The sequence below is a fragment of the Monodelphis domestica genome, chromosome 1, assembly GCF_027887165.1.
Source record: "Monodelphis domestica isolate mMonDom1 chromosome 1, mMonDom1.pri, whole genome shotgun sequence".
NCBI lineage: Eukaryota > Metazoa > Chordata > Mammalia > Didelphimorphia > Didelphidae > Monodelphis > Monodelphis domestica.
Genome location: NC_077227.1, coordinates 239,834,890 through 239,861,083, shown reverse-complemented (window position 1 = coordinate 239,861,083; position 26,194 = coordinate 239,834,890).

Here is a 26,194-nt window from a genome sequence, read left to right as displayed (position 1 = left end):
TAACCCTGGACAAATCACTTACTCTCCTGGTGCTTCAGACATCTCACTAAGATTTTAAGTTCCAAAAAGGATACTGGTCTGCATGCATCGAATGGATTCTTTACTTTATAGTGTGTTCCTTGCCGAAAACATTATTAGAGTGATTATAGGATCAATTTAAAAAGGGAAAAAAAAAACTACAGACCCTAGTAGTATATTCAGGGGTTCATGACCTATTCATGACATCTACAGGATAAACATATAGATTATCTCATTACAAACAAGCTTATTTTTTACCACATGCGCAAAGAGAAGAGTGGTTCTGTTTTTAAGACCTTAAAAGTAGCATAACCATTGTCAGAGGCTCTTAAAGCACAAAGTAACAAATTTTAATTTGGGGAATTTCTCAATTCTATCTCTCTTGTCTTCTACCCACAAAATTGGAGAAATTATGTGATACTATCCTATATGCTGGTGCAAATTCCCTTTTTAGGTATGGAATTAGTAAGCTTCAAGTAAGGTAGTTTTATTGAAAGTTCAAAGAAAGCAAGATAATCCCTCCCAAATTGATATCTCCAATGATGAAACCATTTTCCCACTACAAAAATAAAACAACCCCCCCCTCCAAAAACAGGTGTACATTCTCAATCATAGACCTAAATAGAAAATAGATTCTATTTATCATTGTCCCATGTAGCAGGTAACAACAAGCATGAGTATTCCTATAGTTCTGAATTACCCACTATACCTCCCACAGCCATCAAGCAGGGATTATGTTCTACACAAATTTATAAAATATTACTGATGATTTTTGAAAAGAGTAATGAAGTGGTCAGATACATGCCTTAGGAAGATAATTATGGCATCTGTGGAAAAGTGATTAGAGAAGAGAAAATTAGAAGCTAATAAATTCCTTCAGAGGCTACTATAGTAGTCTGGGTGAAAGGTGATGAAAGTTTGAACTAGGGTGGTAGCCATGGTGGGTGAATGGGATAGTTTAAGAGATATCGTAGAAGAAGAACCCATAAGACTTCAAAACTGAATAGATATGCTTCAGATGGGGAAAAGAGAAGATTCAAAGATAATTCCAAATATCAGTACACTGCACGGCTCAGAGGAACATGCTTCCCACAAACAGTGAAATTTCTTAGCAGAGAAAAGTTTAGGGATGAAAATATTCAGTTCTGCTTCGGAAATGTTATTTGGGAGATCCCAATTATATGTATATAAGAAGAGATGTACAGAAGAGAGTTGGTAATTCAGACATGTTCCAAAGAGGAGGTGGGGTTGTAAAGAAAAAATGTCTGATAACAAAGCTTCTGAACAAATTAACTTCAAGGATGGTAAGTATATCACCGAAAGCCAATATATAATGGCAGATTCGGTGGTCTGCAGACATATCCAGCATAGTCTGAGATCCTGAGCATCAAAAAACGACAGATTTTTATAAATTAAAAAGAGGAATAGATTTATTGTCTTTTCCAAGGATAGAGGTGTTGTGTTATTTGAACCTTAAGATTCTTCGTTACTCTTCCTCTTGAGAGGGCTTGGGGTGGTGGTGGTGGTGAGAATCACTTAGAGTAATAATGGTGAAAGGTGAAATATCCATGTCCTCTGTGGAAATTTTGACAGTGATCTGTGGTCACCCTAGTCTCTAATCGTTTTGTATAGTCATCTCAAAAACAAGTTTCCACATTGGGTAAGTCAATTACAAAAGCAGAGAGAGAAATTATTTTTACATGAAAGGAGAGTTTTTACTCCCATAGGTCTATATGATTATAGGGTCTATATGATTTAAAATGATTATCTTTCCTCTACTATAAGTTATATATAATAGATATTTATACTTTTATATCTATCTATATACAATCAACTAAAACCTGGAACCTCTTATTATTAAATTAACAGATACAACTTGACAATAACATTTATCTACCTATAACCATTGCTAATGAATGATAACAGTTCCAAATCAACAATCAACTTTATCAGGGTTAGATAGAACAGAGGAAGAGAACAAAGTCAAGGGCAGTGTCTTATGGGAAATCCTTACTTATAGAGTAAGAGATATATAATGATCCAACACAGAAGAAGTGATCAAGTGGGAGATGGGAGGAGATCCAAAAGACAATAGGGTTATGAATGCTAAGGGAGATTAGAGAGGTCAACAATATCGAAATTCTGAAAATGAATGGTTATCTAATTTTGGGAGTTCTCTGCAGTTATCATAGTAGGCTTATTCTAACCATTCAGTTTGAATTTTTTTAAATGCAATAGACTCTTGATGTTCATAAAATCAAACTTAAAAACACAAATGTAATTAGGAATTAGAATACACTTAAAAAGATACACTTCAAATGTTTATTAAAAAAGGAATAAAAGTTAGCCCTTTGCCTCAGACACTTCCCAGCTGTGTGACCCTGGGCAAGTCACTTGACTCCCCATTGCCTAGCCCTTACCACTCTTCTGCCTTGGAGCCAATACACAGTATTTACTCCAAGATGGAAGGTAAGGGTTTAAAAAAAAAGTTAGCCCTTTCTACCTCCACAATCATCAAACTAAGAGAACCCTAGAGAACGTCCTGAATGCAGTATGAGTGCAACTATCCTAGGTATGGCAAACAGTATTTTTATTCAACTATTCCAATCAAAATCAAATTCAAAATAGAAATAAAAAGGGAAGTCAACATTGCCTTTCCCCATAGACCATCCCCTTTAAGACAATCCTTTTATATTTAAACATTTTAGGCATGCTGAACATCTCTTAACAGAAGAGGGATATGCTACTAACTGACTCCAATGAATGTCAAACTTCTACCAGATTGGTGGTATGGTATTTGCACCGTCTCAGCATATAAGAAGACCAAGTAAAAGAAAGATAAAGGAGAACAAATAATTGAAGACAGAACCACTGGGAGACATATGCAGGTTTACAAGTGAACAATGAACCAAAGGAGACTGAAAATAAGTACTAGTAGAAAGAAAAATTAAAGAGAATGGTTGTTCTTTCTTAAAGTTTATAAAATTCATTTCCAAAGCAGAGCTGATTGTTTTCCTCTCTACAAGTTCCTGCTATGAAACTTCACTTTTTCTTTTGTGGACAGCACTATCCTCCAGGTCACACAGTGTAATTATTTTTGGTATCATCTTTAACTCTTTAACTCTTCCTTTTCTGCCACTCTCACTATATCTAATAGTTCAAATGGAAGATGATCAAGAAAAGGATAAAAAAAAACCTAGAATATAAATACAGTTAAAACAAGACCAATGGACTTAGCAATTAAGAAATTATTGATAACCTTGCAGCTAGCAATTTTGGGAGACTGCTGGAGTATGAAAGCCAGGTTGCATGGAGTTGAAAATGAATCATTACATTCATCATGTATCACTACTCTGTCATTTCATCTCTTCTAGTACAATGATCTGAAAACAGTAAGCACTTAAAAATTGCTAAATAGAATGGAGCTGAATTCATCATGTTTTCTTAACAGGAGATTTTAGTATAATAGCTTGCAAAAGTTATGAGAACAATATTCTTTAAATGTTCAAATTTCATATTTCAGGATACAATTATTTCTTCATTTAAAAAATATCTCCACTTGACATTATTCTGACAAAAAGTTTGAGTGCTCATTTTTCTGATTAACTTTGACCTGATGTAAAAATGTTACTGAATTTTCTGCAATAGTTACTGCTACCCTATTATCACTAAATCAATTTAGTTCTTGCAATTTATTAACACCTACAAGGAAATAATTATTTAGGTTCATAGGTTTTTCCCACATGGGTTGCCCTCTTTGGTATATATTTTGTAGCAGAGTTTACTTAGGATGTAAGAGCAAATGTGTCAGGATTCCTAAATTTAAAATACCAACTATTTTCCAAATGTAATTGATTTAAATGCATTATTTACCAAACAAGCCAGTACTACTAACCTAAGCAATCATTTGAGTACAAAATGCCAAGTCATTTTAGATTTCTTTTTCAGGCATATGTAACTCCATCAGTTACAGTCCGGATTTGTCCTTAGCAGGAAAATAAAAGCAATCTGGGCTAGAGCATTCTCCAGATTCATCTATTTCTGACTATTTGTTACTTTATTTGCAAGTCATTTGTCTTACCTCCATTGCACAAGATTCAGAGCTAGAAAGGATTGCAGACATTATCGGTTACAGTCTATTTTTTTTAAACAAATGAGTAAATTGAGTCCCAGAGAAAGGAGGCAAGCTATCCCAATCTCATGTAGGGAATTTTCTATTTAGCTGGGATTGGAACCTAAGTTTTATAAAATCTGAATCCAAATTACTCTTTTTCTTATGCCATGCTATATAATTTTTTATTTCAGTGGCATTGTGACTGGAATGAGATGAATTGGCAAGCTAATATTGGGAATTCAAAAGCCCAAGAGATATGTCATTTTGTATTTCTACACTCTTGGAAAGCAAAAGTGACTTGTTAAATGATGAAGTTCTTCACTTAACTCTAAAACTATACAATTTGTGTTGTGATCTTCTGATTCTTAGAAAGTTCTACAAACTCAACATCAGTATTGTATGATGTTCAAATATGAATGACTTTTTTTAATAGCAATTCAAGGATCCAAGAAAACTCCAAGGGGATTCATTATTAAAAAGGCTATCCACTATCATAGAAGAAACTAAGGGAGTCTGAATGCAGATTAAAGTATACAATTTTCCACTTCATTTCTTTGTGACTTTTTCTCCTATTATAAGTGATACATGTTTTCTTTCACAAGACGAAAATGGAAATATATATTTCATGGAAGCACATGTATAATCTATATCATAATACTTGTTGTCTGAGGGAAGGGATAAGGGGAGGGAAAGTATGTGGGAGAGAGAGAGCATGGATAACAAAATATCAGAAAACTATAATTAAAATTGTTTTCTACATATAATTTGTGAAAAAAGTATAATAATGATGATAACAATGAGTTGTAGGAGCTGGTGATCACTGCCTGAGGTTGGTCAAGAGAGAGGCAAGAAAATGGAATAACCCCAAATGAAGGGGTATCTCCTATTGGAAAGCAGGGTAATACTTGTCAGAGAAAGATAATTCTCACCAGATAAGGGAAACTTCTTGAATATTGTCCCTTTCTTGGACCTAATGATAGTTTTAATGATCTTTCATTGCTTTGTCATGGAAACTGATGAGCAGAGCATAGGAGAATAAGAACAAGGGAACACCAAGAGGTCCTGGGTTAGATCTCTGGTTCTAGGAATGAAATTGTTGGTTAACATTTTGAGACCCTTAGAACAAATAGATGGTCATTCAAGGACTTCTCTTTTCTTCCATCTATCAATAAGACTTGATCTTATAATAGTGTGAATGGTATTTTTCCAAGTTGATGTTATTCCATTTTGTGCATGCAGAGATTTTCCAAAGTTTCTTGGGAAATATAACCCAAGAAAAAAAAAAAAAGCTCACTGAAAGATATTCAGCCCTTTGTAATACAAAATCCTTTGAGAAGAGGGTTGAAATAGAAACAAAATAACTAATGGGAAATAAGGGAGCATTAGTGACCACTGGAGGGAAAAATGAACTGAGATCAGAGAAAAATGTGATGGAATGTAGAAAACTATAATACTAATTCAATTTAATGGAGTTTTACTGAACACCTCTGATCAATATGCTAAGAAAAACAAAAAGATAACTCCATAGGTCTTAACAGAGATATTGCTAATATTTTTTTAATTTTAATTGAATTAATGATCCTTTGAATAAAGTGACCATGAAGATTCACTTCTAAGCATATCATTCTTCATTTTATTTCCTCCATGAATCTTTTTCTAGTGTAAGCTATTTGCATCTTCTTTTACAATACAAAGACCATGGAAATATATATTATATGATAACATGTATAGCATATCATATTACTTGCAGTCCTGGGGATAGGTAGGGGTGAAAGGGAGAGTACATGGATCACAAAATTTCCAAAACAATTATTAAAAATTAGTTGGATATGTTATCTGGAAAAAATTAATCTTCTGTATAGCAATTTCTTTTTCTCTTCTTGCATGCCATGACTGAGTCAAAGTCCCAAAGTCCTTACAGTTACTGACCCCTAATAAGAATTTCAAGGGACAATATAAACTTATCAAAATAATTGCCATGATGGCTCCAGAATTAAAGGACCTCACTCCATTCTGAAAGGATTTCCTCTTCAGGCAACACATTTATACTATTAGTGTCTTCCTATATAAAAAAAATCGGGGTATACATTGAATACATTTTAACAGGTATTTAATTAATAAGAGAGCATAATACACATCTATGTGCCTGAATATATATGGATATATCAGTTTATGTATGTTTCCATTTTCCTTTATCAGTTTCCACAAAATCACCAAATTGTAATAATCAGAATCCAATTCAATTCAATAAGCATTACTAAATCTTTACTATGATTAAAGCACTAAGTGCCAGAGATACAGAGAAAATTTCAAAACCATCGTTGCCCCTCAAGGGACTTACATTCTATTGAGAGGAAATTATCTTGGCCTAGATAAGTAAATACAGGTAAAGTTGAAGAAATATAGGGCATGGAGCTGGGGAAAAGTGGAGATGGCAAAGGCTTCTCTTTTCACCTCAGCTTCTTTCACCTGACCTGCTTAATGGCTTTTGATGATCTAGAAAATAACACATCTTACTTTGAGACAGACAGACAGACAGAGAGAGAGAGAGAGAGAGAGAGAGAGAGAGAGAGAGAGAATGACATTTCCTCCAATTAGAGTGTAAGTTCCTTGAGAGCAGGGAATCTGACTTTTTCTATTTGTAGCTCCAGTCCTTAACATCATTTTTGTCACATAATAAGCCCTTAATATTTTTAAATTAATTAATAGAGGAATTTGAATCTGAGTTAAACCTTGAATATTAAGGGTTCTGAAATATAAAGATGAGGATAAAATATATTTAAAATATTATAGAGCATTATGTCCAAATGCCTGATGATGGAAGATGGAATGCTGATTTCAAGGAATATTTAGTAAACTATTTTTTCTGAGAATTTGGATAAGGCAAAAAAGGTAGTTTGAAACCAGAATTTAGAGGCCCTTGATTACCAGAGTGAGAATTTTTCTTACTAGAAGTGACAGAGTTACTGAAAATATTTGAATAGAGGAGTTGCCCAATCAAATATATTTCTTAAAAGTTCATATTGATGGATGAAAGATATGAACAGACAGTTTACAGATGAAATCAACCTGTATTTAGGTATGTGAAAAAATGCTCTAAAGCACTACTCATTAGAGAAATGCAAACCAAAAGAATTCTGAGATATCACCCTGTACCCATTTTAGATTGGCCAAAATGATAGAAGGGCAAAATGATAAATGTTGGAGAGGATGTGGAAAAATGGAAATACTAATACTCTGTAGTGGGGCTATAAATTGATCCAGTCATTTTGGAGAGCAATTTGGAATTATACCGAGAGTTATAAAACTGTTAAATGCCCTTAGACCCAGCAATACTATTGCTCGGTCTGTTTCCCAAGAAGATGAGGGGAAAAGAAAAATAACTTATGTTCAGAAATATTTAAAGCATCTCTCTTTGTGGTGACAAAGAACTGGAAGCTCAGGGGTCACTCATCAATTGGGGAATGGCTAAGCAAATGTTGGTTTATGATTGTAATGGAATACAACTCCTCCATAAGAAATGATGAGCAGGCTATTTTTTAATGGAAAGAGCTATAATGGAATAATGAACAGCAAAATGAATAGTCTAAAAGAATATTATAAACAGCTAACTAATACTAGAAGAATAAATTGTGAATGTCATCTGCAGAGAATTAACTGAAAAATGGAAACATGAAAGACATAGTCTACATAGACTGACTCTCAAATGATAACTTCTATGATGCAGGGAAGAGAGGAGGAGCTGAGACACTTTAAATAAATTATATTAATAAAAAAATTTAAGATTATTTTCATAACAGCCTGGAAGACAGCTTGGAAAAGAGAAGACTAAAAATGGTGAGATCAATATTAAGACTATTATAAGAGCCTAGATGAGAAATGATGAGGACTTAAATGAAATGCTGGGGTTAATGCTTATTGGGTTTCATTCAAAAAATTGATTGATGACTCAACTGATTCCATTCCAAGGAAACAAGCTTTATTATAAGAGAATATAGTAATGGAATGTCTAGTATGGTAAGAAATTAATTAAGGTAAGGAGGTGTGGTAAATAAAGGTAGAGTGAGAGAGTGAAAAGTAAGAGTAAAAGTGTAAAAGATGAGGGTTTGTGTTGGGGTTTTTAGGAATGCTTTTTCCTAGATTCATTACTAAGGAAAGGGTTATTTGGGCAGTTACCTTCTGTCACTGGGAAACTGATGTCACTTCACACATAGTCTACTTTGGACTCCATGACTTTATCCATGACTCACTCTGTTTGCTCAGTGGATGGGGGAGCACACTGCAATGTAAATGAGATGCTAATGATATGTTAATCACCCGAGGACATCTTTAGATCACTTTTCCCTTTTTTGCACAGTCTCCAAGAAAGGCAATGAGTTCGGACATTAAGCATTATTTTTTGTCCTAAATTCCTGGGAAACTGAACCACCTGCACTTTCTGTCCAGAGACTCTAACCAAGGACGTAGGTTATGTCTAAAGACTCACATGAGGAATTTTCTCATACTCGTGAATCTAAGCAATTTATTTATCTTATGTGAAAGGTAGTCCCATTCTAATCAACTAGTTGTTGTTTCTTTGTTCTTTTGATTGTGTAAAGCTACTTGGCAGGGTTTATGGGACATTTTGGCCAAACCTCATAACATGATAATTTTAAGGATAAGAAGAAGGAGTTTTCAGAGATGTTATGGAGTAGAAACAATAAAACTTGAAACAGGTGACAGAGGATGAGGGAAAAGGAAAAAGTAAGTCAGTTATAAAGGTTAGGTGCTTGGCTTATTGTAAGCATGGCAGGACCCTTAACAGAAATAGGAAAGTTAAGAAAAAGAAAAGCCTCAATTAAAAAAAAATGATCTGTTCAGTTTAACTTGTTGAAATCAGTCTGATGTGTTTGAATTGTTGATAAGAAGATAGTAACTCTAGGTAGAGACATATAACAGACATCTGGAGATATGGAACTGGAGTTTAGGAGAGAGATTAGGATTGGATATAGAGATTCCTTAAATCATTCAGTATTTAAATGATAACAGAATTTATGGCAGCTCATGAAATAAACAAGGGAAAGAATAGTATTGAAAGGTTAGGTCAGAGCTTAAGAGGACATCAAATTTTTGGAAGTTGGAGGTCAAGCAAAGAAGATTTAAAAAAAGGTAATCTAGATTTTTGGATAAAATAAAGATGTCAAAAATAGGAGAAGAGCCCAGGTCTCTCACATATAATTCAGCAAAGATCTAACAAGGGTACCAGATGAAAAAGTTATCAAGAAATCCAAAGCAAAATAATACATAGCATACAACTGGAGAAATAGCAAAAAGACAAGAAGACATCTGATATATTGAGAGAGATATGGAGAGAAGTATCCTGCCAGGGAAACTGGCATAAGAGTGGCTATGTCAGAATAAGTTAGAAGACTGCCAATACTCTGACTAGAGCAGGCCAAGAGTTCCTGGAGCCTTTAATAATCTGTTTTCTGTGCAGATGACTGGGATACTCCAAAATGGACTTGAATCCCTCAGTTGTCTGGTAGGGGAAGATAGACTCTAACAATATATTATTTAGAGGAAGTATTTTGAAATAAAGAGCTTCATACTGAATTAACTATCTTTCTTCATTTCTTTTAATATTCTAGAAGATTAGAATATTGTGGCCAGGAAAAAATTTATATCAAAGACTTTGTTTTAAGTTGAGCATTGATTTAATCCTTTTGGGTTTTCATCTTTGGTTTCTTGATCAATAGTATATTTATTGTGATTAGTACCTTCTCTGTCTACTTATACTTCCTGTCTCATTTTCTGGTTTGGGACTTTATATCAGGGCCATACTCTACACACTTCTGCACACTTGGATGAAGGATTCAAGTCTTATTTGGTCCTGACCTTGATTTCCTGGATTCATGTCAATGGCTTTCAGTATCCACGGTATGTCAACCCTTCGATGTGTCATCACTTCAAGCTTATTTGGGGAAAGAATACTGAGATTTTTGTATTCTATTGAGACACCTACAGTCAAAGTGTTACAGTTCTCAAGAAATATTGGGGTATCTCTTATCAGAAAGCTATGGGACATGGAGTTACCCTGCCATCCACCCAGGAATAAATCACACTATAGGCTTTCAGTGTATCACTAGTCAGAATGTCAACAGTCTTTTGGCCTATGTTCTTAGCCAGAGAAGAGGGAGAAGGAGGGAGTAGCTGTTTGTTCCCCTTCCATGTCAGTAAAACTTTATTTTAAAAATATGTTAAGGTTGGAATATTGTCAATGAATGGAGAGCAAATTATTTTTCTAGCCATTATATTTTACCTTATAATACAATTAAGCTTTCCTTTATCTCACACTCTTAAATACAACAAACATTCTTCATAATATATATATATATATATTACAAACAGATGTGCATATATAATATAGTTATAATTATAGTAATAGTATACATAAACTAATGATAACTTTCGCCAAACACTGGCACCATAGCTCTATTCTTTAACTTACTCAAAAACTTTTAAAAATCTCTTTTTTTCCTTTGGGCAGACAACAAAGGTCTGATCACAACTCCCTTGTCATTTTTCTTTTTTGAAAAAAATAACAAGCTATTTCTGAATTATGTGAGCGGAGACAGTATATATTTTCCACTTTAAAAGCAATTTAAGGTGGGGCTTTTTTGGCCCAGAGGTAAGTCAAAAAATAGCTGAAGCTTAATAGCTAAAACTCCCCCATGTCTGGTCTATATTGAACAAAGTTATTAACAATCCAAACTGTTTTCAAATGCTCAGTGCAAAATTACAAAAGTGTTTAGTGTTAAAAATACTTTGGTGACAATGGAAGTTTCAAGCACAGAGTACTGTTTGTTCTAGTGGAATTTGGCAGAAAGACTAGTAATGAATTACATTTTTTTCTTCATATAAAAAAGATAACAATGGAAATGAAATGCAAAAAAATGACTTATTGAATAGAAAACAAGGTTTTAAATTTGCATTTGAAAATAGTACATTTATATATTAATATATCCCTTGTGCATACACATAAATGTGAATATACACATAAATATTGTGTTTTTATGCGCATTTCAAATATTGTCTATTCTATTATAGAGCATTAGATAGTAGAGTAGCAAAGTGCTGGACAGCCAGCGTGATCTCAGTTTGAATCTTACCTCAGAAGCTTTAGATCTGTGGGAGCTCATCTATAAAATTAAGGGTTGGTACAGATAACACTTACATCTATAATCCCAGGAACCTAAGAAATGAACCAGATATCAGAAAACATGAATTCTAACACCCTCTCATCTTGACGCCCTGGGACAAGTCACTTCTCTAATATTTTTTCAGTTTCTTTGCCTGGAAAATGAAGGCATAAGATGAAATGATCACATACATGCACACATGCAAACACACATATTCTGGATATCTCCTAGTATAGAGAATTTTAAAGACTGAGTCTCATAATATTTCTGGGACTCCTCTTATGCTATTCTTTCTTGTACATGAGGTCTGAAACTTGGACAGAAGAGAAAACAGTCAGAGAAAAGGGAAAAGTTAGTCACAATATACTTCTAGAAATTTCACAAAGGTCCCAAGTGACTGCTTTACATTCCTGGGTTAGGGAGCTCTATTCTCCATTAAAAAAAAAAAATAACAATTTGCTAACATTTTGGGGTCAATTTCCTCTCCTTCCCTCCCTTTATGTTAATTTCATTTTTCTTTCCAACCTGGGATGATTTGCCTATTCTTAATCCATGTTAGGGACACCACAATGACTTCCAATGTTAAGTTTGCTCTATATTGATGTGGGACTTAGTGTGACTACCGAACTATATTTTGCCTAATGAAGCTGAGAACTCCCAAACCAAGTGATCCAACAGTCTTAGCTGACTCATTTGCCAGGAAAACAAACCAATGACACCATGTCCAGCTGTTTTTTTTTTTTTAATGCCAACTCTATGATATGGTTCTTCAAAGATGAATAGCTTGCCAAGGCCTTTTCAAAGCAGTTCATCCACCTTCGGTATCCACCCGATATTCACTTCTCACTTGTGACTCCAAGTATAGCACGCACAGTGACCAATAGTTACCCTCAACCTGGCTTAATGGACTAAGCCAGGTTGAGGGTAACTGATTGGTCACAAATGCATTAATTAATTAATTAATGGAGTGTCTATCTTAATCATGTGAAGACTTCTCCTTGAGATCCTATTTAAACCTTATCTTCACATTCTCAAAGACATAAAAGAAAGCACTGGGGAAAATATTTAACAACTAGAATCACTTTTCCTCACCAAGAAAGGTGAAAATAATGATAAGGAACCATGGAATTTTCAGATAAAGTTTACAATTCATTTTCTCTGATTTCTCCATGGGATTCAAATGACTAATATGCTAATTAAAAATTCCTCTTGCTTTATGAAACTGATCTGGAATGACCTTTATTAGACATCCTTTTGCTGTTCATTTTACAAGTGTCAATATACACTTGAGACTACTGAAATTGTATGCTTGTATGACTATTGTGTAATTATAATTCCGCTTGGATTTGGAACCAATTATTCTGAAGTAGTGAGATCTGATGTCAGAAGATTTTTGTCCACATCCACAAATGTCTTACAAATTTAAAAAATTATCATTTTAAATTCTAGACATCACCTTCAGGTTTCAGGTATTTTTTTTCAATTTTACTTTCATATTTTTATGTCAAACATAAGAGATATTTTACTTTGGATATTGGCAACAGTGGAAAGAGACAAAAATAAGTCTAATGGACTCAGAATGGATTGTATTATCTTTAATTATTACAAATGCCCATTCAAAGTAAATGTCATATTACTAAAGGTGTTTTGGAAGAGAGGTAAAAGTTACAGGGATTGTTAGAAATTTGATGACCGAAAAAATCAATATAATAAATTGTGCATTTTTATGCACACATATAAATGTACTAGATATACTCTGACCGCTCCCTAGTCTCATGTAAATTTCCCTAATGTAGGCTGTTTATGTTCTTCCATAAACAAATACTTTCCAGATAACTAGATTTTTTACTACAGCACACAGTAACTATAATCTTTTACATGCCATAAATTTTCAACTCAATAATTTCTCATTTATAAATATCTATTTGTATTCAACAGTTCATTGACAAACTTCCAATTTCCAAATGGCCATACCACAGAATGGTGCTTTTAAAAAAATGTGTATGTGAAGAAAAAGATATGAGGCAAAAGTTGAGGAAATTGTAAGGAAATTGCTACATATTCCTCCACATTTTCTTACCACTAGAAATGTGCTTAAAAATATTAATCCATAAGGCAAAAATGTGTGTTTCCTTTAGGATGTTTATAGAGAGACTTTTCGATTTACTGGCAGCCCATTAGGATGATTAATGTGTCATCATGAGTTGCTTAATGCAAGGAACTTGTCAAAACTCTGGCCATGAAAACACTAACGAGGTCAAGTCTCTTGGAAGGAAAACCTTCTATTTTACTCCATCCAAAGTCTTCATGAATTTCTATTGCTGAAAAAAATTCATCACTTCTTATCAAGTCTAGACCAAAGGAAAGAGTATGAGATATGAAGTGAGAGGAACTGAATTCGATTACTGGTTCTGTTAAATATTGTGTGAACCTGGGTAAGTAATTTGACCTCTCTGGGTCTCCTTTTTCCTTATCTGTAAAATGAAGGATATTGTACTAGATTTTTAATTTTCTTATCACTTTAAACTACTATAATTGGTCTTATGCAATCTAGGTTGCTAACAAGGCCTATTAATGACTTCTTTCTAATGTACTTCAAGTGGGTAACTAAAGACTTTTTTTTTTTAATTCTATTGGTTCTTACCATTTAAACTACAAAGCCAAGACAGGCAAGTAAAATTGATTAAAGCAAGTTAAAGGTTTTCTCAAGATTTGAATATCTCTATCAATAAGTACATGGAAAAGTGTTCTAAATCTCTTATAATTAGAGATATACAAATAAGAACAACTCTGAGGTACCACCTCACACCTAGCAGACTGGCCAATATGGCAGCAAAAGAAATTGATAAGTGTTGGAGGGGATGTGGCAAAATTGGAACAATAATATACTGTTGGTGGAGTTATAAATTGTTCCAAGCATTCTGGAGGGCAATTTGGAACTTTGTGCAAAGGACTTTAAAGGAATGAAGGAATGCCTGCCTTGGTCCAGCCATACCACTCCTGCGTTTGTACCCCAAAGAGAAAAGGAAAAATACTTGCACAAAAATACTTATAGCCACGCTCTTTGTGGTAGCAAAAAAAAAAATGGAAAATGAGGGTGTGTCCATCAATTGGGGAATGGCTAAACAAATTGTGGTATCTGTTGGTGATGAAATATTATTGTGTTGAAAGGAATAAAGAAATGGAGGAATTCCATGTGAACTGGAACGAACTCAAGGAATTGATGCAGAGAAAAAAAGAGCATGTAATATTTATAGGGGAAAAAAGGGGGGGTAAAAAAACAGGGGATAAGTAAGGTCTGTAGCATGGAATGGAGGAGTAGAAGGGAATGAAGGAATATGACTGATGGTGAGACAAAGGTGAAAGATGCCCCTGCCGAGAAGCCATATTTTGAAAAAAATGGGGTGTCCAAGAAATGAGCCACTTATGATAGCCTGCAGGGATGTCTTCTCAATGGATTGCTGCCAAAGTTGCCCCAGATCAGGTAAACACATACCCTCCTGAGGGACAAGCCTTTCCCCAGAATTTGGTTGCCCAGCAGGGGTCTGATAAGGAACGTTTGTAATTGGATGACTGTACTGAAGTTCAGCTCCCTCTATACCCCAGAAAAGATAGTCCACTTATCTGACTGCTATATTCAAATAAGATAAATTTTAATAACCAGTTTGGATTGAAGAGGTATCAGGGAAAAGGGAAGAGTGAGGTCCCTAAATAAGGTTGGAGTCTTTCTCAGCTTTGGAGCTGAGGCCCTGCCTCACAGGTTGGTGGAGGGTTTCTCCCACTCCCATCTATGCTATATCTGTGCTAGCTTTGTCAATTCCAAATCTTAGCAGTAGACAGTAAGCAACAAGAACAGTTCTGATCTTCAGAGCTGATTGGGCCCATCTCTTCCAGCTGAAGCAAGTAGAGGCATGTCAATCACAAGACTCAGAAGAAAAGCTCCTCCCACTCTCCACGCCAGGAAGGAAGTCCTAGTCACAGGACCCACTGCCACTCCCAATTGCCCCTTCCCCCACTAACTGTCAATCTTGTCAATTTCTTCTCTATGGATATTCCCTTTGTTGCTTGTTCCAACAGTGGCAGAAAGTTCAGAACTTGTTCTTGTTTCCTTTCCACAAGCAGAACCAGAACATTGTACACAGAGAATGATACACTGTGGCACAATTAAATGTAATAGACTTTTTTTACCAGTAGCAATGTAATGGCATAGGATAATGCAGAGGAATTTATGAGAAAAATCTCTATCCATATCCAAAGAAAGAACTGTGGAACAAGAAATGCATTAGAAAAATATGTGATCAATCATATAGTGCGATAGGCATATGATTGGGGTTTTGATGTTAAAGGATCACTCTACTGCAGATATGAATAACATGGAAATAGGTTTTGAACAATGATGCACGTATAACCCAGTGGAACTGCTTGTTAGCTTTGGAAGTGTGTGTGGGGGGGAAGGAGAGTGGAAGGGATCATGAATCAAGTAACCATAGAAAAATATTCTAAATAAAAAAGGGGAAAAAGATTTGATTAACTAAAAATGAATGAATTATTTTTTCTCCTTAAAGCAGAAAAAGGAAAACTGGAGAGATTAAGTAACAATACAAAACAGTTTAAATTGAAGGATTGTATTGACATTGAGTTTAAATAGCCACATGTTAATATATTCCTCTTCTAGATATATCATAACCTAATAGTAATTAGTCATTATATAGTATTGAAGAATTAATATTACCTAAACTATTGGAAAAAATAATTGAGTGTGGATTAAGTGCTATCATCAGTTATCCAATCCTAAGGAAAGTTTAACCATTTGATTCAGATAATCATATCACAACATGAATTGCTAAACTTATTAAATGCTAACTATCAAGAACTGTGCTAAGTTCTGGGAATACAGAAGGGAAAATAAGACAATCTTTGGTTTGGAATTTACATTTCCCCTTTAAGGGAGAAAACATTTATGATAATTTTTCAACTCATATTGCATAAAAGATGCACATTTTAAAGTGTCTGGTGGCAGGAGGGAAGCTAAAAGGAAATTGACCAACATGATTAGGATGTTTGGAGGAGTTCTGAGCACCACCAATGGAAAGAAGAAAGTAGTCCTAAGTTTTAGAGAGTAGTACCAAATTCTGAGCTCCCTCTATCAGGAATAGGAATAAGTGAGCATTTTCTAGGCAGAAGGAGAAAATGGGAAGTGAACTTTGACAAAAAGATTGTAGGTAGGTCCAGGTAGTATGGTAGAAAATTGGAGGGCCACTCTGCTTAGGTCAGAAGAACCAAGGAACCCTCATGCTTCTGTTAGCAATTTCTTGATTTTCCAGATAATACTAATGGTCAACCTTAAAACTAGAAATATGTGAAAGCATTAAATATAGAATTTCATACTCATGAGCCCCAATTCGTAGAGGTATTTTACTTTTTCTTTTTGGGGGGAGATGGTTATAATTAAGTTAATCAGCAAATGACAAGAAATGACCACATGAGTAATTAAGATGTAAAATCTTTATGCCAAATTGACATAGAAATTAGCCATATGTTAAACAAAGATTCTAAAGTAACATGTACTTATGCAAATATGTTAAATGTAAAAATAGTCTAATTGAGTTCCAAATATACATACATATATAAATTATAAGACCCTTATTTGCTGTTTCTAGGGTTTTTGAAGATGAAGTTTTTTATTTGATTGCTTCCCATATCAATGTAGTGAAAAGAGTGTAAAAGGTTAAAAAGTTTACAAACTTTTTTTAACAAACAAAAACTGGAAAGCCAGAGTACTTTCATTTAGAATGATTGGAATGGGAAAGACTTGGAGCCATTCTATAATAATTATAGTACTTACTAAGGACGCTGGAGAGTGATTTGGAAGTTTACAGAGAACAGCAATAAGAATTTGGGCAGGATAGAGTGAAATCTAAAGGAGAAACCCTGAGAGTTAAAAGATAATGTCAGAGGGAGGGTTTGAAGTGACAGTAGAGAGCAAGAAGTATCCCAATTCCCCTTTTCAATCCTGTGTCTAAGAGAGAGTGAAAGAAATGGTCATTATTAGCATAGAGTGAACAGAGAATAGTAGTGTAATATCCATCATGACAAACTTCCTCCATTGGGAGTGCACATATATTTCTGCAATAATTTCCTCACCTATTCTTTGCCTTGAGGTCATCTGCTGGCCTAGATCACCAAGAGTTGTAATTGCCCCTGGATTCTCATTACTTTGGTAAACATTTTCTGTGCACCTGCCTTTCTACCAATACTTATGGATTGAGGTCTTGACATCTCAGTACAATGCTTTTGTGTCAATGATTAGTCTATTCTCCACTCAGATATTTTTACCCTAGTTGAATAAAAAGTTCTAGTTATAGCTTTAAGGAAAGGAAATTTTGAAAAGATTACAAAGAGTTATGGCAGCTTCATAAGGAGAGGATATATCTCAATGAGTATCAGTGAATGAAAGAAATATATAAAGAGGATAATGAAGATAAAAAATATCTTAACAATATAGGGTTTAAGAGGAAATTGTGAGGTTAAGGGAGATCTAAGGACAGGGAATAAAGGGCTAGGACTGACCTGGAAAGAGACAAAAATTTGGAAGAGGTCCCAGAGAAAAGGTGTTTTCCTCAAGAGATAATGTGTTTCACAATCACAAACATTAGTAATTTACTAGCCCCACTAAATAGAAAGTGCCAAAGATAGGGCCCAGTGAGAGATTGATTATATTATATAGGAAAATATACATGCAATTATAAATATCATCAATATTTAGAGAACTTAATCTGTGGAGAAATTTGGGCTGGGAGGTAGGGAAACAATGGGATAATTGGTTAGTCTCCAAAAAATGTACTATGGAAGGAAAATGGGAAGATGTGTCAAGTATATTTATAATTGATTCCCTAACTGATTCCACCCAGATCCCACGTGTGCTGCTTGCCCTAAGTCTCCAAGCCAAATGGTAAGATGTGGTCTAATCACCTCAAGGAAAATGAAATTCAAAGTATGATGAGTTCATAAAATCAATCCCCAATGCCTTCCGTCAATGTATAGATAAGGAAACATAGACCCAAAGATTTTATATCACTTGCTTAAAGTCATTGGCAGAATGAAAATTCTGACATCATAATGATTCCGTAACTATTTCCAGCTCTAGACTTTCCTTGTTTAGCTCACAGCCCCCCCCCCCAAAAAAAAAAACCTGTGCCCTCTTCATAAGCTCTACTTATCTTTTGTTACTTGTTTGTTTTGATTATTTATTTATTTTGTTGAATTGGGACAGATCTCCAATGTAGAAATTCCTTCTACCAATGAAGAATAGTTGCTCATTGTAAAAGTTTTTCAAAAAATTGCTGAACACAATTATTGATTAAGTGACTTAATCATGATTACTTAACTAGTGTGTGAAAGTGAAATAGGTAAAACTTAAAACCCAATCTTTGCAACATTCACAATGCCAGCTTATTATCCTTTACTCTTTCATTGTTCCTTCTTTTTCTTTTATTCTAATATTAAACTCCTCACTCAGTCACACATTGGAGTCAAAAATGTTGGAACCAGAAAAGGAACCACTTGGATCCTCGTAGCTTTTTTCCTTCCCTTTAACATCAGACCAATTGATGTTCCTCTCCCTATGATGAGTTGTACAGTTTTGAAAACAGATTATAAATCTGTGCCGCATTGAGTGGTTTTAGATGCTCTTTCCTTAAACTTAGTTTTCTTAGGCTTTTGCATGTTGTGGTTCTGACTCTACTTTTGGAACCACCCAAAGCATTTAGTCCAATTGTACCACCACTGATCCATGGTTAAGTGTGGAGCACCATTTCGGCTATTTTTCCCCCTTAGAATTGTTCTCCTTTTCTCCTTCAGTGATTCAGCTTGCACTATAGATATCTTCTGATGAAATGTCTTCTGTCCACCTTCTAGCAGTCTGCTTAACCACTTTACCATGTTTCTTTCATTTTCAAGTGTATATAGTAAGTAGCTCTAACAGTTTTTCAATGGTGGACAAAGACTCATCAGTCCTGTATTGTCTGAAGAGCTCTGACTACAAAAAGGGAAATTCTCTGCCAGTGACAAAAGGAACCATTTTCTTTCCATTAACATTTAACTTGAGAAAAGTCAGGCACACGCCTTAGTGTTTCTATTAAATAATTCAGAATTCTTGCTTTTAATTCACTAGTCTATGATGAAATACAGACAAATTCTGAGATGATGTATATATTTTGAGTATTACTCATATTCTCCTATTGTCCAGTTCATAGTACAGCCATTTGCTGGAATATCCCCTTATGACATTGCATGCTTTGGAAGAGAATTAGATTCCTATTCACAAAAGTGAATCTGACTAGCTATGTTACATCTGTTATTAAATTTATCTAGCTTTATATTCAGTATATTAATAGGGACTACTGACATTATTGATTTATGATCTGGCAGAGAAAAAAAAACTACCTTTTCTCTGATTTAATGGAAGGAAATTCACTCGAATTTACTGTCAACTATTCATAAATAAAACGGCTTTTAAGCTGTTAATATTTTACCTTTCTCATACCAGTTTTCAGTCAATTTAACCCATCTCTGAGCAATACACAGTCCTAAACATCATGCAGAAGAAATAAATCTTTGAAAGTTATACAGAAAAGGAAAGTAAAAAATTGGATGAACATTTCTTAGCTGCATGACTTATATCATTGTTTCATAGGTTTCTTCAACTCTATTAATGAAAAGCTGTTTGTACTGTTTTTTAAATGTTTTTCCTTGGAAAATGTAAATTTTTAAAATAAATTCAAGCTCAATAATTATTTTTGTTATTTTTTAAGAGAACTTCAGTTTAATGAGTGAGGTTTAATATAGGATTGGAGTTTTCATTTGAAATTATATATAAACAAAATAAAGGAACTAAAAGAGTCTCAACAAGGAGTCCATTTCCTTCAACAAATAAAGTAGATGTGACCCGCAGCAGCACACACAATTCTGGGTACAAAACAAACATCTCTAATCTCCCATTACTAGGAAACTTAAAAATAAGGGTTCAACTTGTCATTTGCAAATATACAACATAAACCACTTTCAGTATCAATTTGATCCACTTTTATCTAATCTCCTCTTCCTTTACCACTACTAAAATTAGGGCATTGTAGTGAATTCTGAGCATCTGCCATTTTGTCTTTGCCAAAAAATATTGGCTAATCTTCTCCGGCCAAGCATGAAATGAGTAGCCATAAACAGCAAAAAGCTGACTAAGTAACTGCCCCAATTGGATGAGCAGAGCTCTACAAGTATAGTGCTTCAGTTCTACTACAATTTCTTATATTCTTTTTTTTTAAATCCTTACCTTCCACCTTAGAATCAATACTATGTATTAGTTTCAAGTCAGAAGAGTGGTAAGGGCTAGGCAATGGGAGTCAAATGACTTGCCCAGGGTCACACAACTAGGAAGTGTCTGAGGCCAATTTTGAACCCAGGACCTCCTGTCTCTGAACCTACTTATATTCTTTTAAGGGATAAAAACACTTATGAAACTCATCCTGAGCCTGCCTGTAAAGTAAGCATAAGCCTCATGTTACCTACCTTCAGTAGGGTTAATTGAATAATTATTAAACACTTAGAAAATGAATTAGATTTTCTAGCATTGACACTGATGGAAAGAACAGACAAAAACCAAACTTGGACATATGGAGGGGTTTTTTTTTTTAGACACAAATTTAACACATTCATTCATTCATTAAACAAAGAAATATTGAATGCTGAATAGTTCTGGGAACTGAATAGAAAACAAAGAAGCATAGCCAGCCCTAGAGATTGGCAAGGTGAGGCAGTCTAGCCTAAAATATTCAAGAGGGCATAGTAAAGGGCAATTTAACTTATTTTCCTTAATTAATATGTGATTGCATCAGTATGGCTGGTTTGTGTACCAATGAAGATCTCAACCTTACTCACATCTCATTCTTTGACATTCTTGATGTCTTGAGAGGGAAACAAGAAGGCAGAATAGAGAAAGCAGACAAGCTCTTTCAACATTCTCTTTCAAACAAACTTTAAAATATAAACTCAACTCTGACCTTGGAGTGTCAGAGCCAACAAAGCCTTGGGATGAGACATTTTTCCAGGCCAACACAGTTTAGGGGAGGTCTTGGTCTACTTGGAAGAAGTGGTCTAGGATAGTAGTATGAGTACTTCATGGAGGAGGCAAAAACAGCAGCTTCAGAAGCCCTCAAGTTAGAGGGAATAAAATGAACTTGGAACAGATCATAAAGAGATTACAGAAGTCATTGTGCTAGCACTGGGCATAGAACAGAGTGCTTTTTGCTAATTCCATTGACTTCATCCACTTTGAGGCTACAGTTCTGAGATGCAGAAGTCAAGAGGCTCTGAGCAGCAGCATTGATTGCTGTCAAAAGACATCAAGGGCCCTTCCTGAACAAGGATCAAAGAGCACCCTAGACAAGTGACCATCCTTCTCCCTCTTGGAAGCACTGAAAACTTCCAAATCTCCTATGAAAACAGAATAAGAAAAAGTCTGCAGCCTGTGACAATACCCCCCCTTTCCCCATTTTTGGGAATAAAGCCTAACTTTAACATCCAGGGAGAATCAAAACAGTTTGCAAAACCATGTTACAAATGGAGGGTTAATGGACAAACCTAGGTGCAAATATACAGTTTTAAGGCTACTTATAATTGAGGGCCCAGAATCAGAGAGAAATGAGAATATTATCTTTGATTATTCTTTATCTCTTACTGACCACTTTCCTTCTATAACTTTAACCCAACGTTGTCTAGGAGATTAAAGTTAAACAGATCTACAGTGACCATGAATCCTGTAATATCCTGTATTTAGGTGACTCTAAAAGCACTTTGACTGTCCAAAGGTCATACCTATTACAATAAAATAAGACTAGTAATTCTGTGGCATAAACACTGCTAAAATACATTTATTCTGTGGAATAGGCCCAGCTAAAATATATTATCCATTTTGACAAATAGAGCGAAATATTTAATAAGATCGTGGATGACTGATCTACTTGGGGGAACATACAGTTCTATTCCAGAGAAGAAAATTAGAAGAAAAAAACCATCAGTAACTTACAGTCAAATTACGTTAATTCAACTAATATTTATAAAGTGCTAACTATACCTAAGGGATTGTATTACAAAAAGAGGATATAAACATGGAAAGTAAAAGTTATTACAACCTAGAAATTCACAATAGGGTGGACTAGGACATAGGTTCACACTTCCCTTTGATTCTTATCATGTGATCTGTAGTCAATCACTTAACTTATATCAGCTCTTTGGCATACTAGTGAAGTCTATCGGCTGCCTCTCAAAATAATGTTTTTAAAGAATCAGGCATTTATGCCCTTTCTCAGCTATCTCCACAATGCCACAAAGCCCATAGCTTCTTCCTAATTTTTGTTTCACTTTTATGGATTGTCTTCTTCTGTTCTTTCCCTTGTTACACTGCTCCATTGTCACTGGCTGCTTGAGGACACTGTCTTGGTTACTTGTATTTGTATATCCATCACTAAGCACAGTATGTGTCCCACAGTAAGTGCTTAATAAATATTCTATTTACTTTTATAGTCTAGAAAATAGTGATTAGTTCCTCACTTGGTTTCTCCAAGGAAGTTGCTAGTCAAAGGTAAGAAAGTCTTTCAAATATCTATGTATCTTTTGCAAAAAGTTCTTTGATATGTTAGGGTAGGAGTCTGCAAACTATGGCTCATGGGCCAAATCTAGTTCCTGACCTGTTTTTGCACAGTCCATGATCTAAGATGTGTGTGTGTGTTTTTACATTTTGAAATATATCATACACTAGATATTTTATTTGAAAATAATTTGTCAACCTCTGGTATGGGTGTCATGTCATCCACTAAGAGGAGAATCTGGGAGTTTTCATTATCTATAGGAAATATCTTTTTAATTTGAACTCTAAGTGATTTCTAATATTTCATCAGCATGTTTTAATTTTATAGAGGGTTGCCTTTGAATTTATGAAGACCTTGATTCAAGTATCACCTCTGACACAAATAGGCTACTGTAACCTTGACCTTAACACTTTATTTTTCACAATGCTAATGAGCAATCTAAGACTGTAAGTTACAGAGAAAATGCTCAACAATTTTTTCTTATCACCCAGATTTCCCTTTTCTGATGAAATCACTGATCTAATACATACAATTTTAAAAAATCAGATTAGGGATTTTCTAATTGATTAACAAATATTTTAGCAATTGTCTTGTTTCCTTTAACTTTGCTTCATTATTTTATCTTTGCTATGTCACTGATATGACTATATAAATTTGATTTGGGAATGATACCTGCCTCATTAATAAATATCATTTGTTAAAATGTAATTAATTTCATTTTTATGATTATTGTTCAGAGCCTGACATATCAATGTCTTTTTTGATTCTTTCATTGTGGGAAAATGTTATCAGTGTCTCATAAGCCTGAAGCTTTTATGCAGTCTAAAATTTTGGTCACTCTAATTCTTGATTCATGATCCATATTTTCCAACACATTTTCTGCTATGCTAGCTTATTCTGACCATTGAGTTGCAGTTACTGAATATAAAGTTATGTATTGATTTAGTTTGCAGGCTCTTCCCAAATTTATTCAAGTGTTTTTCTTCTTCATATTTTCTCCAACCAATGGTGCAATAATTGAAATTAGTTATATGGTGGTCATTTTCCAATTTTTTATGAGCAATGAAAGCAATATGAAATGATTTACTCTTCATTAAATAATATTTCTTACTGTCTTTGAAGATAGCTTGAAAACTCTGCCAAATCATTTATTTGCTTCTTCAAAGAGCACTAATCACTTCTGCACTTAGCAGCAACTTTTTTGTCTCATTGTTTCACTAATGGCAAGAATTTCTCAATTACCATGACTAAGTTTCTCCATTAATCTGTCTATCCGGTAGATTCTGGACCAGTATCACACATTTAGAATACCAAGAGCTGAATTAATGTTTTTATATGACCTAAAAATCATTGCTGAATTTTCTGCTCTTCTGACACTGTCACAGGAGAAATAAAAGGAAATGTCATGACTGGGAACCCTCTTTTATTTTTCTTTAGTTCTTAATTTCCTATGGTTAAGGAATTCACCTCCAAGTGGCCTCATGGATAGTGGTGAGAGTTTCCATCCTTAGAGAGATTGATCCTCAGAAGGATGTTGCAATTCATTCCTGGGAGCATAATGAAAAATGACATAGCTTTCTATTCTACTTCCATTACCTTTCCAAACCTTTGGCCACGTCCTTACCTTATCACCATTCGAGAAGGATTTTGTGGAAGTGGGAGAACAAAGAGGCAGAAAAATGTGGAAAGAGGTCAGAGAATAGTTACTGATTTAGATTGGCTAAAATGTAGAATGTGTATAGTAGAAAGCAGGATACATGGCTGCAGGGATTGTTTTAAGTTAGATTGTAGAGGTTCTTAATAACAAAATTAAAGAGTGGTTCTTAATTTTACTGGCAAGAGTTTTTAAAAAATTAGAATATTGTCCATGGGTTGATTTCAAGAGGTCCTTGAACTTGGAAAGGGGAATACTATCTTTATTTCAATATAATTTATTTAATTTGTAATCTATATCTTGTGAATTAAAATCTGTATGTATATTTGTATATTTTTATGTCTATCTGGATCTTGATATATATATAAAACATATATATATATATATCAGGATTGAGATATGCATATAAGTGTAGATATTAACATATGAAAATGCAAGCAAATCTAGATAAATAGGCTTCACCAGGCTTCCAAAGGGTCTTTGTAGAGATATTCTGGAAAATGTTTTAAAATTGCCTCTCATATAAAAAGAATAGAGCAAAAAGTATGTACAGTATATTTGTAAGTTTGATGGGCACTAACATTTTCTAAGCTTGTTAAATCTGGACAATCATGGAACAATACATCCAACTCTGGTTTGTATCATTTGCCAATTTCATAGGGGTAAATTCTCACACTGAAAATTTTACAATCAGCTCTCATAAACAGTATTAGCTGGCTTCAGCACATTCTTGGGACCATATGTCAAAACATACAGTCACATATATATATATAAACATACATACATATATATGTTTTTTGTGTATGAAGTAAAGATGTCACAGACTGATTTTCACATCTATATGAATAATAAAATTTAAAAAAGACTGGAGGTAGGGAGACTATATAGGGTGCTTTTATAACAGTTTAGGTAATGGATTTTAACAGTCTTAACTAGACTGGTATGTATATAAATGAAGAGAAGAAAGCAGATATGAAAAAAATATATATCAGATTTAGATTATTGACTGGTTTTACTGCTATGGACCAAGTCCTTCCTCCATTTCAGCCTTGTGATGGGAAAATATTCTTAGGATTAAGATTCCAACTTCATAATGCCTCATTTCTCCCTCTTTATTATATATATATATATATATATATATGTATATTTAAAAAAAACTTTCATTCTATTGGTTCTATTGGAGAAAAAAAGGAATTGGCAACATATTGGTTCTATGTAATAAATGATATATGAGGTTGATCCTCGAGACTTTTTGAATACTTTACTAAATAACAGAATCTTTCACCCTCTGAAGTCCTGGAGACAACAAACTGAGATTCTCCCTGATCACAGCTGTTTTTCTTCTCCCCTTATTCATATCAATGAAGGCTCTTAAAATTATCTCCATGTGGTGAAATGCAAATTAAAACAACTCTGAGGTACTACCTTATACGTAGAAGACTGGCCAATATGACAATAAAAGAAAATAATACATTTTTGAGGAGATGTGGAAAAATTAGGACCCTAATGCATTACTGATGGAATTGTGAATTGATCCATTATGGATGGCAATTTGAAATTATTTCCAATGGACTTCAAATGACTTCAT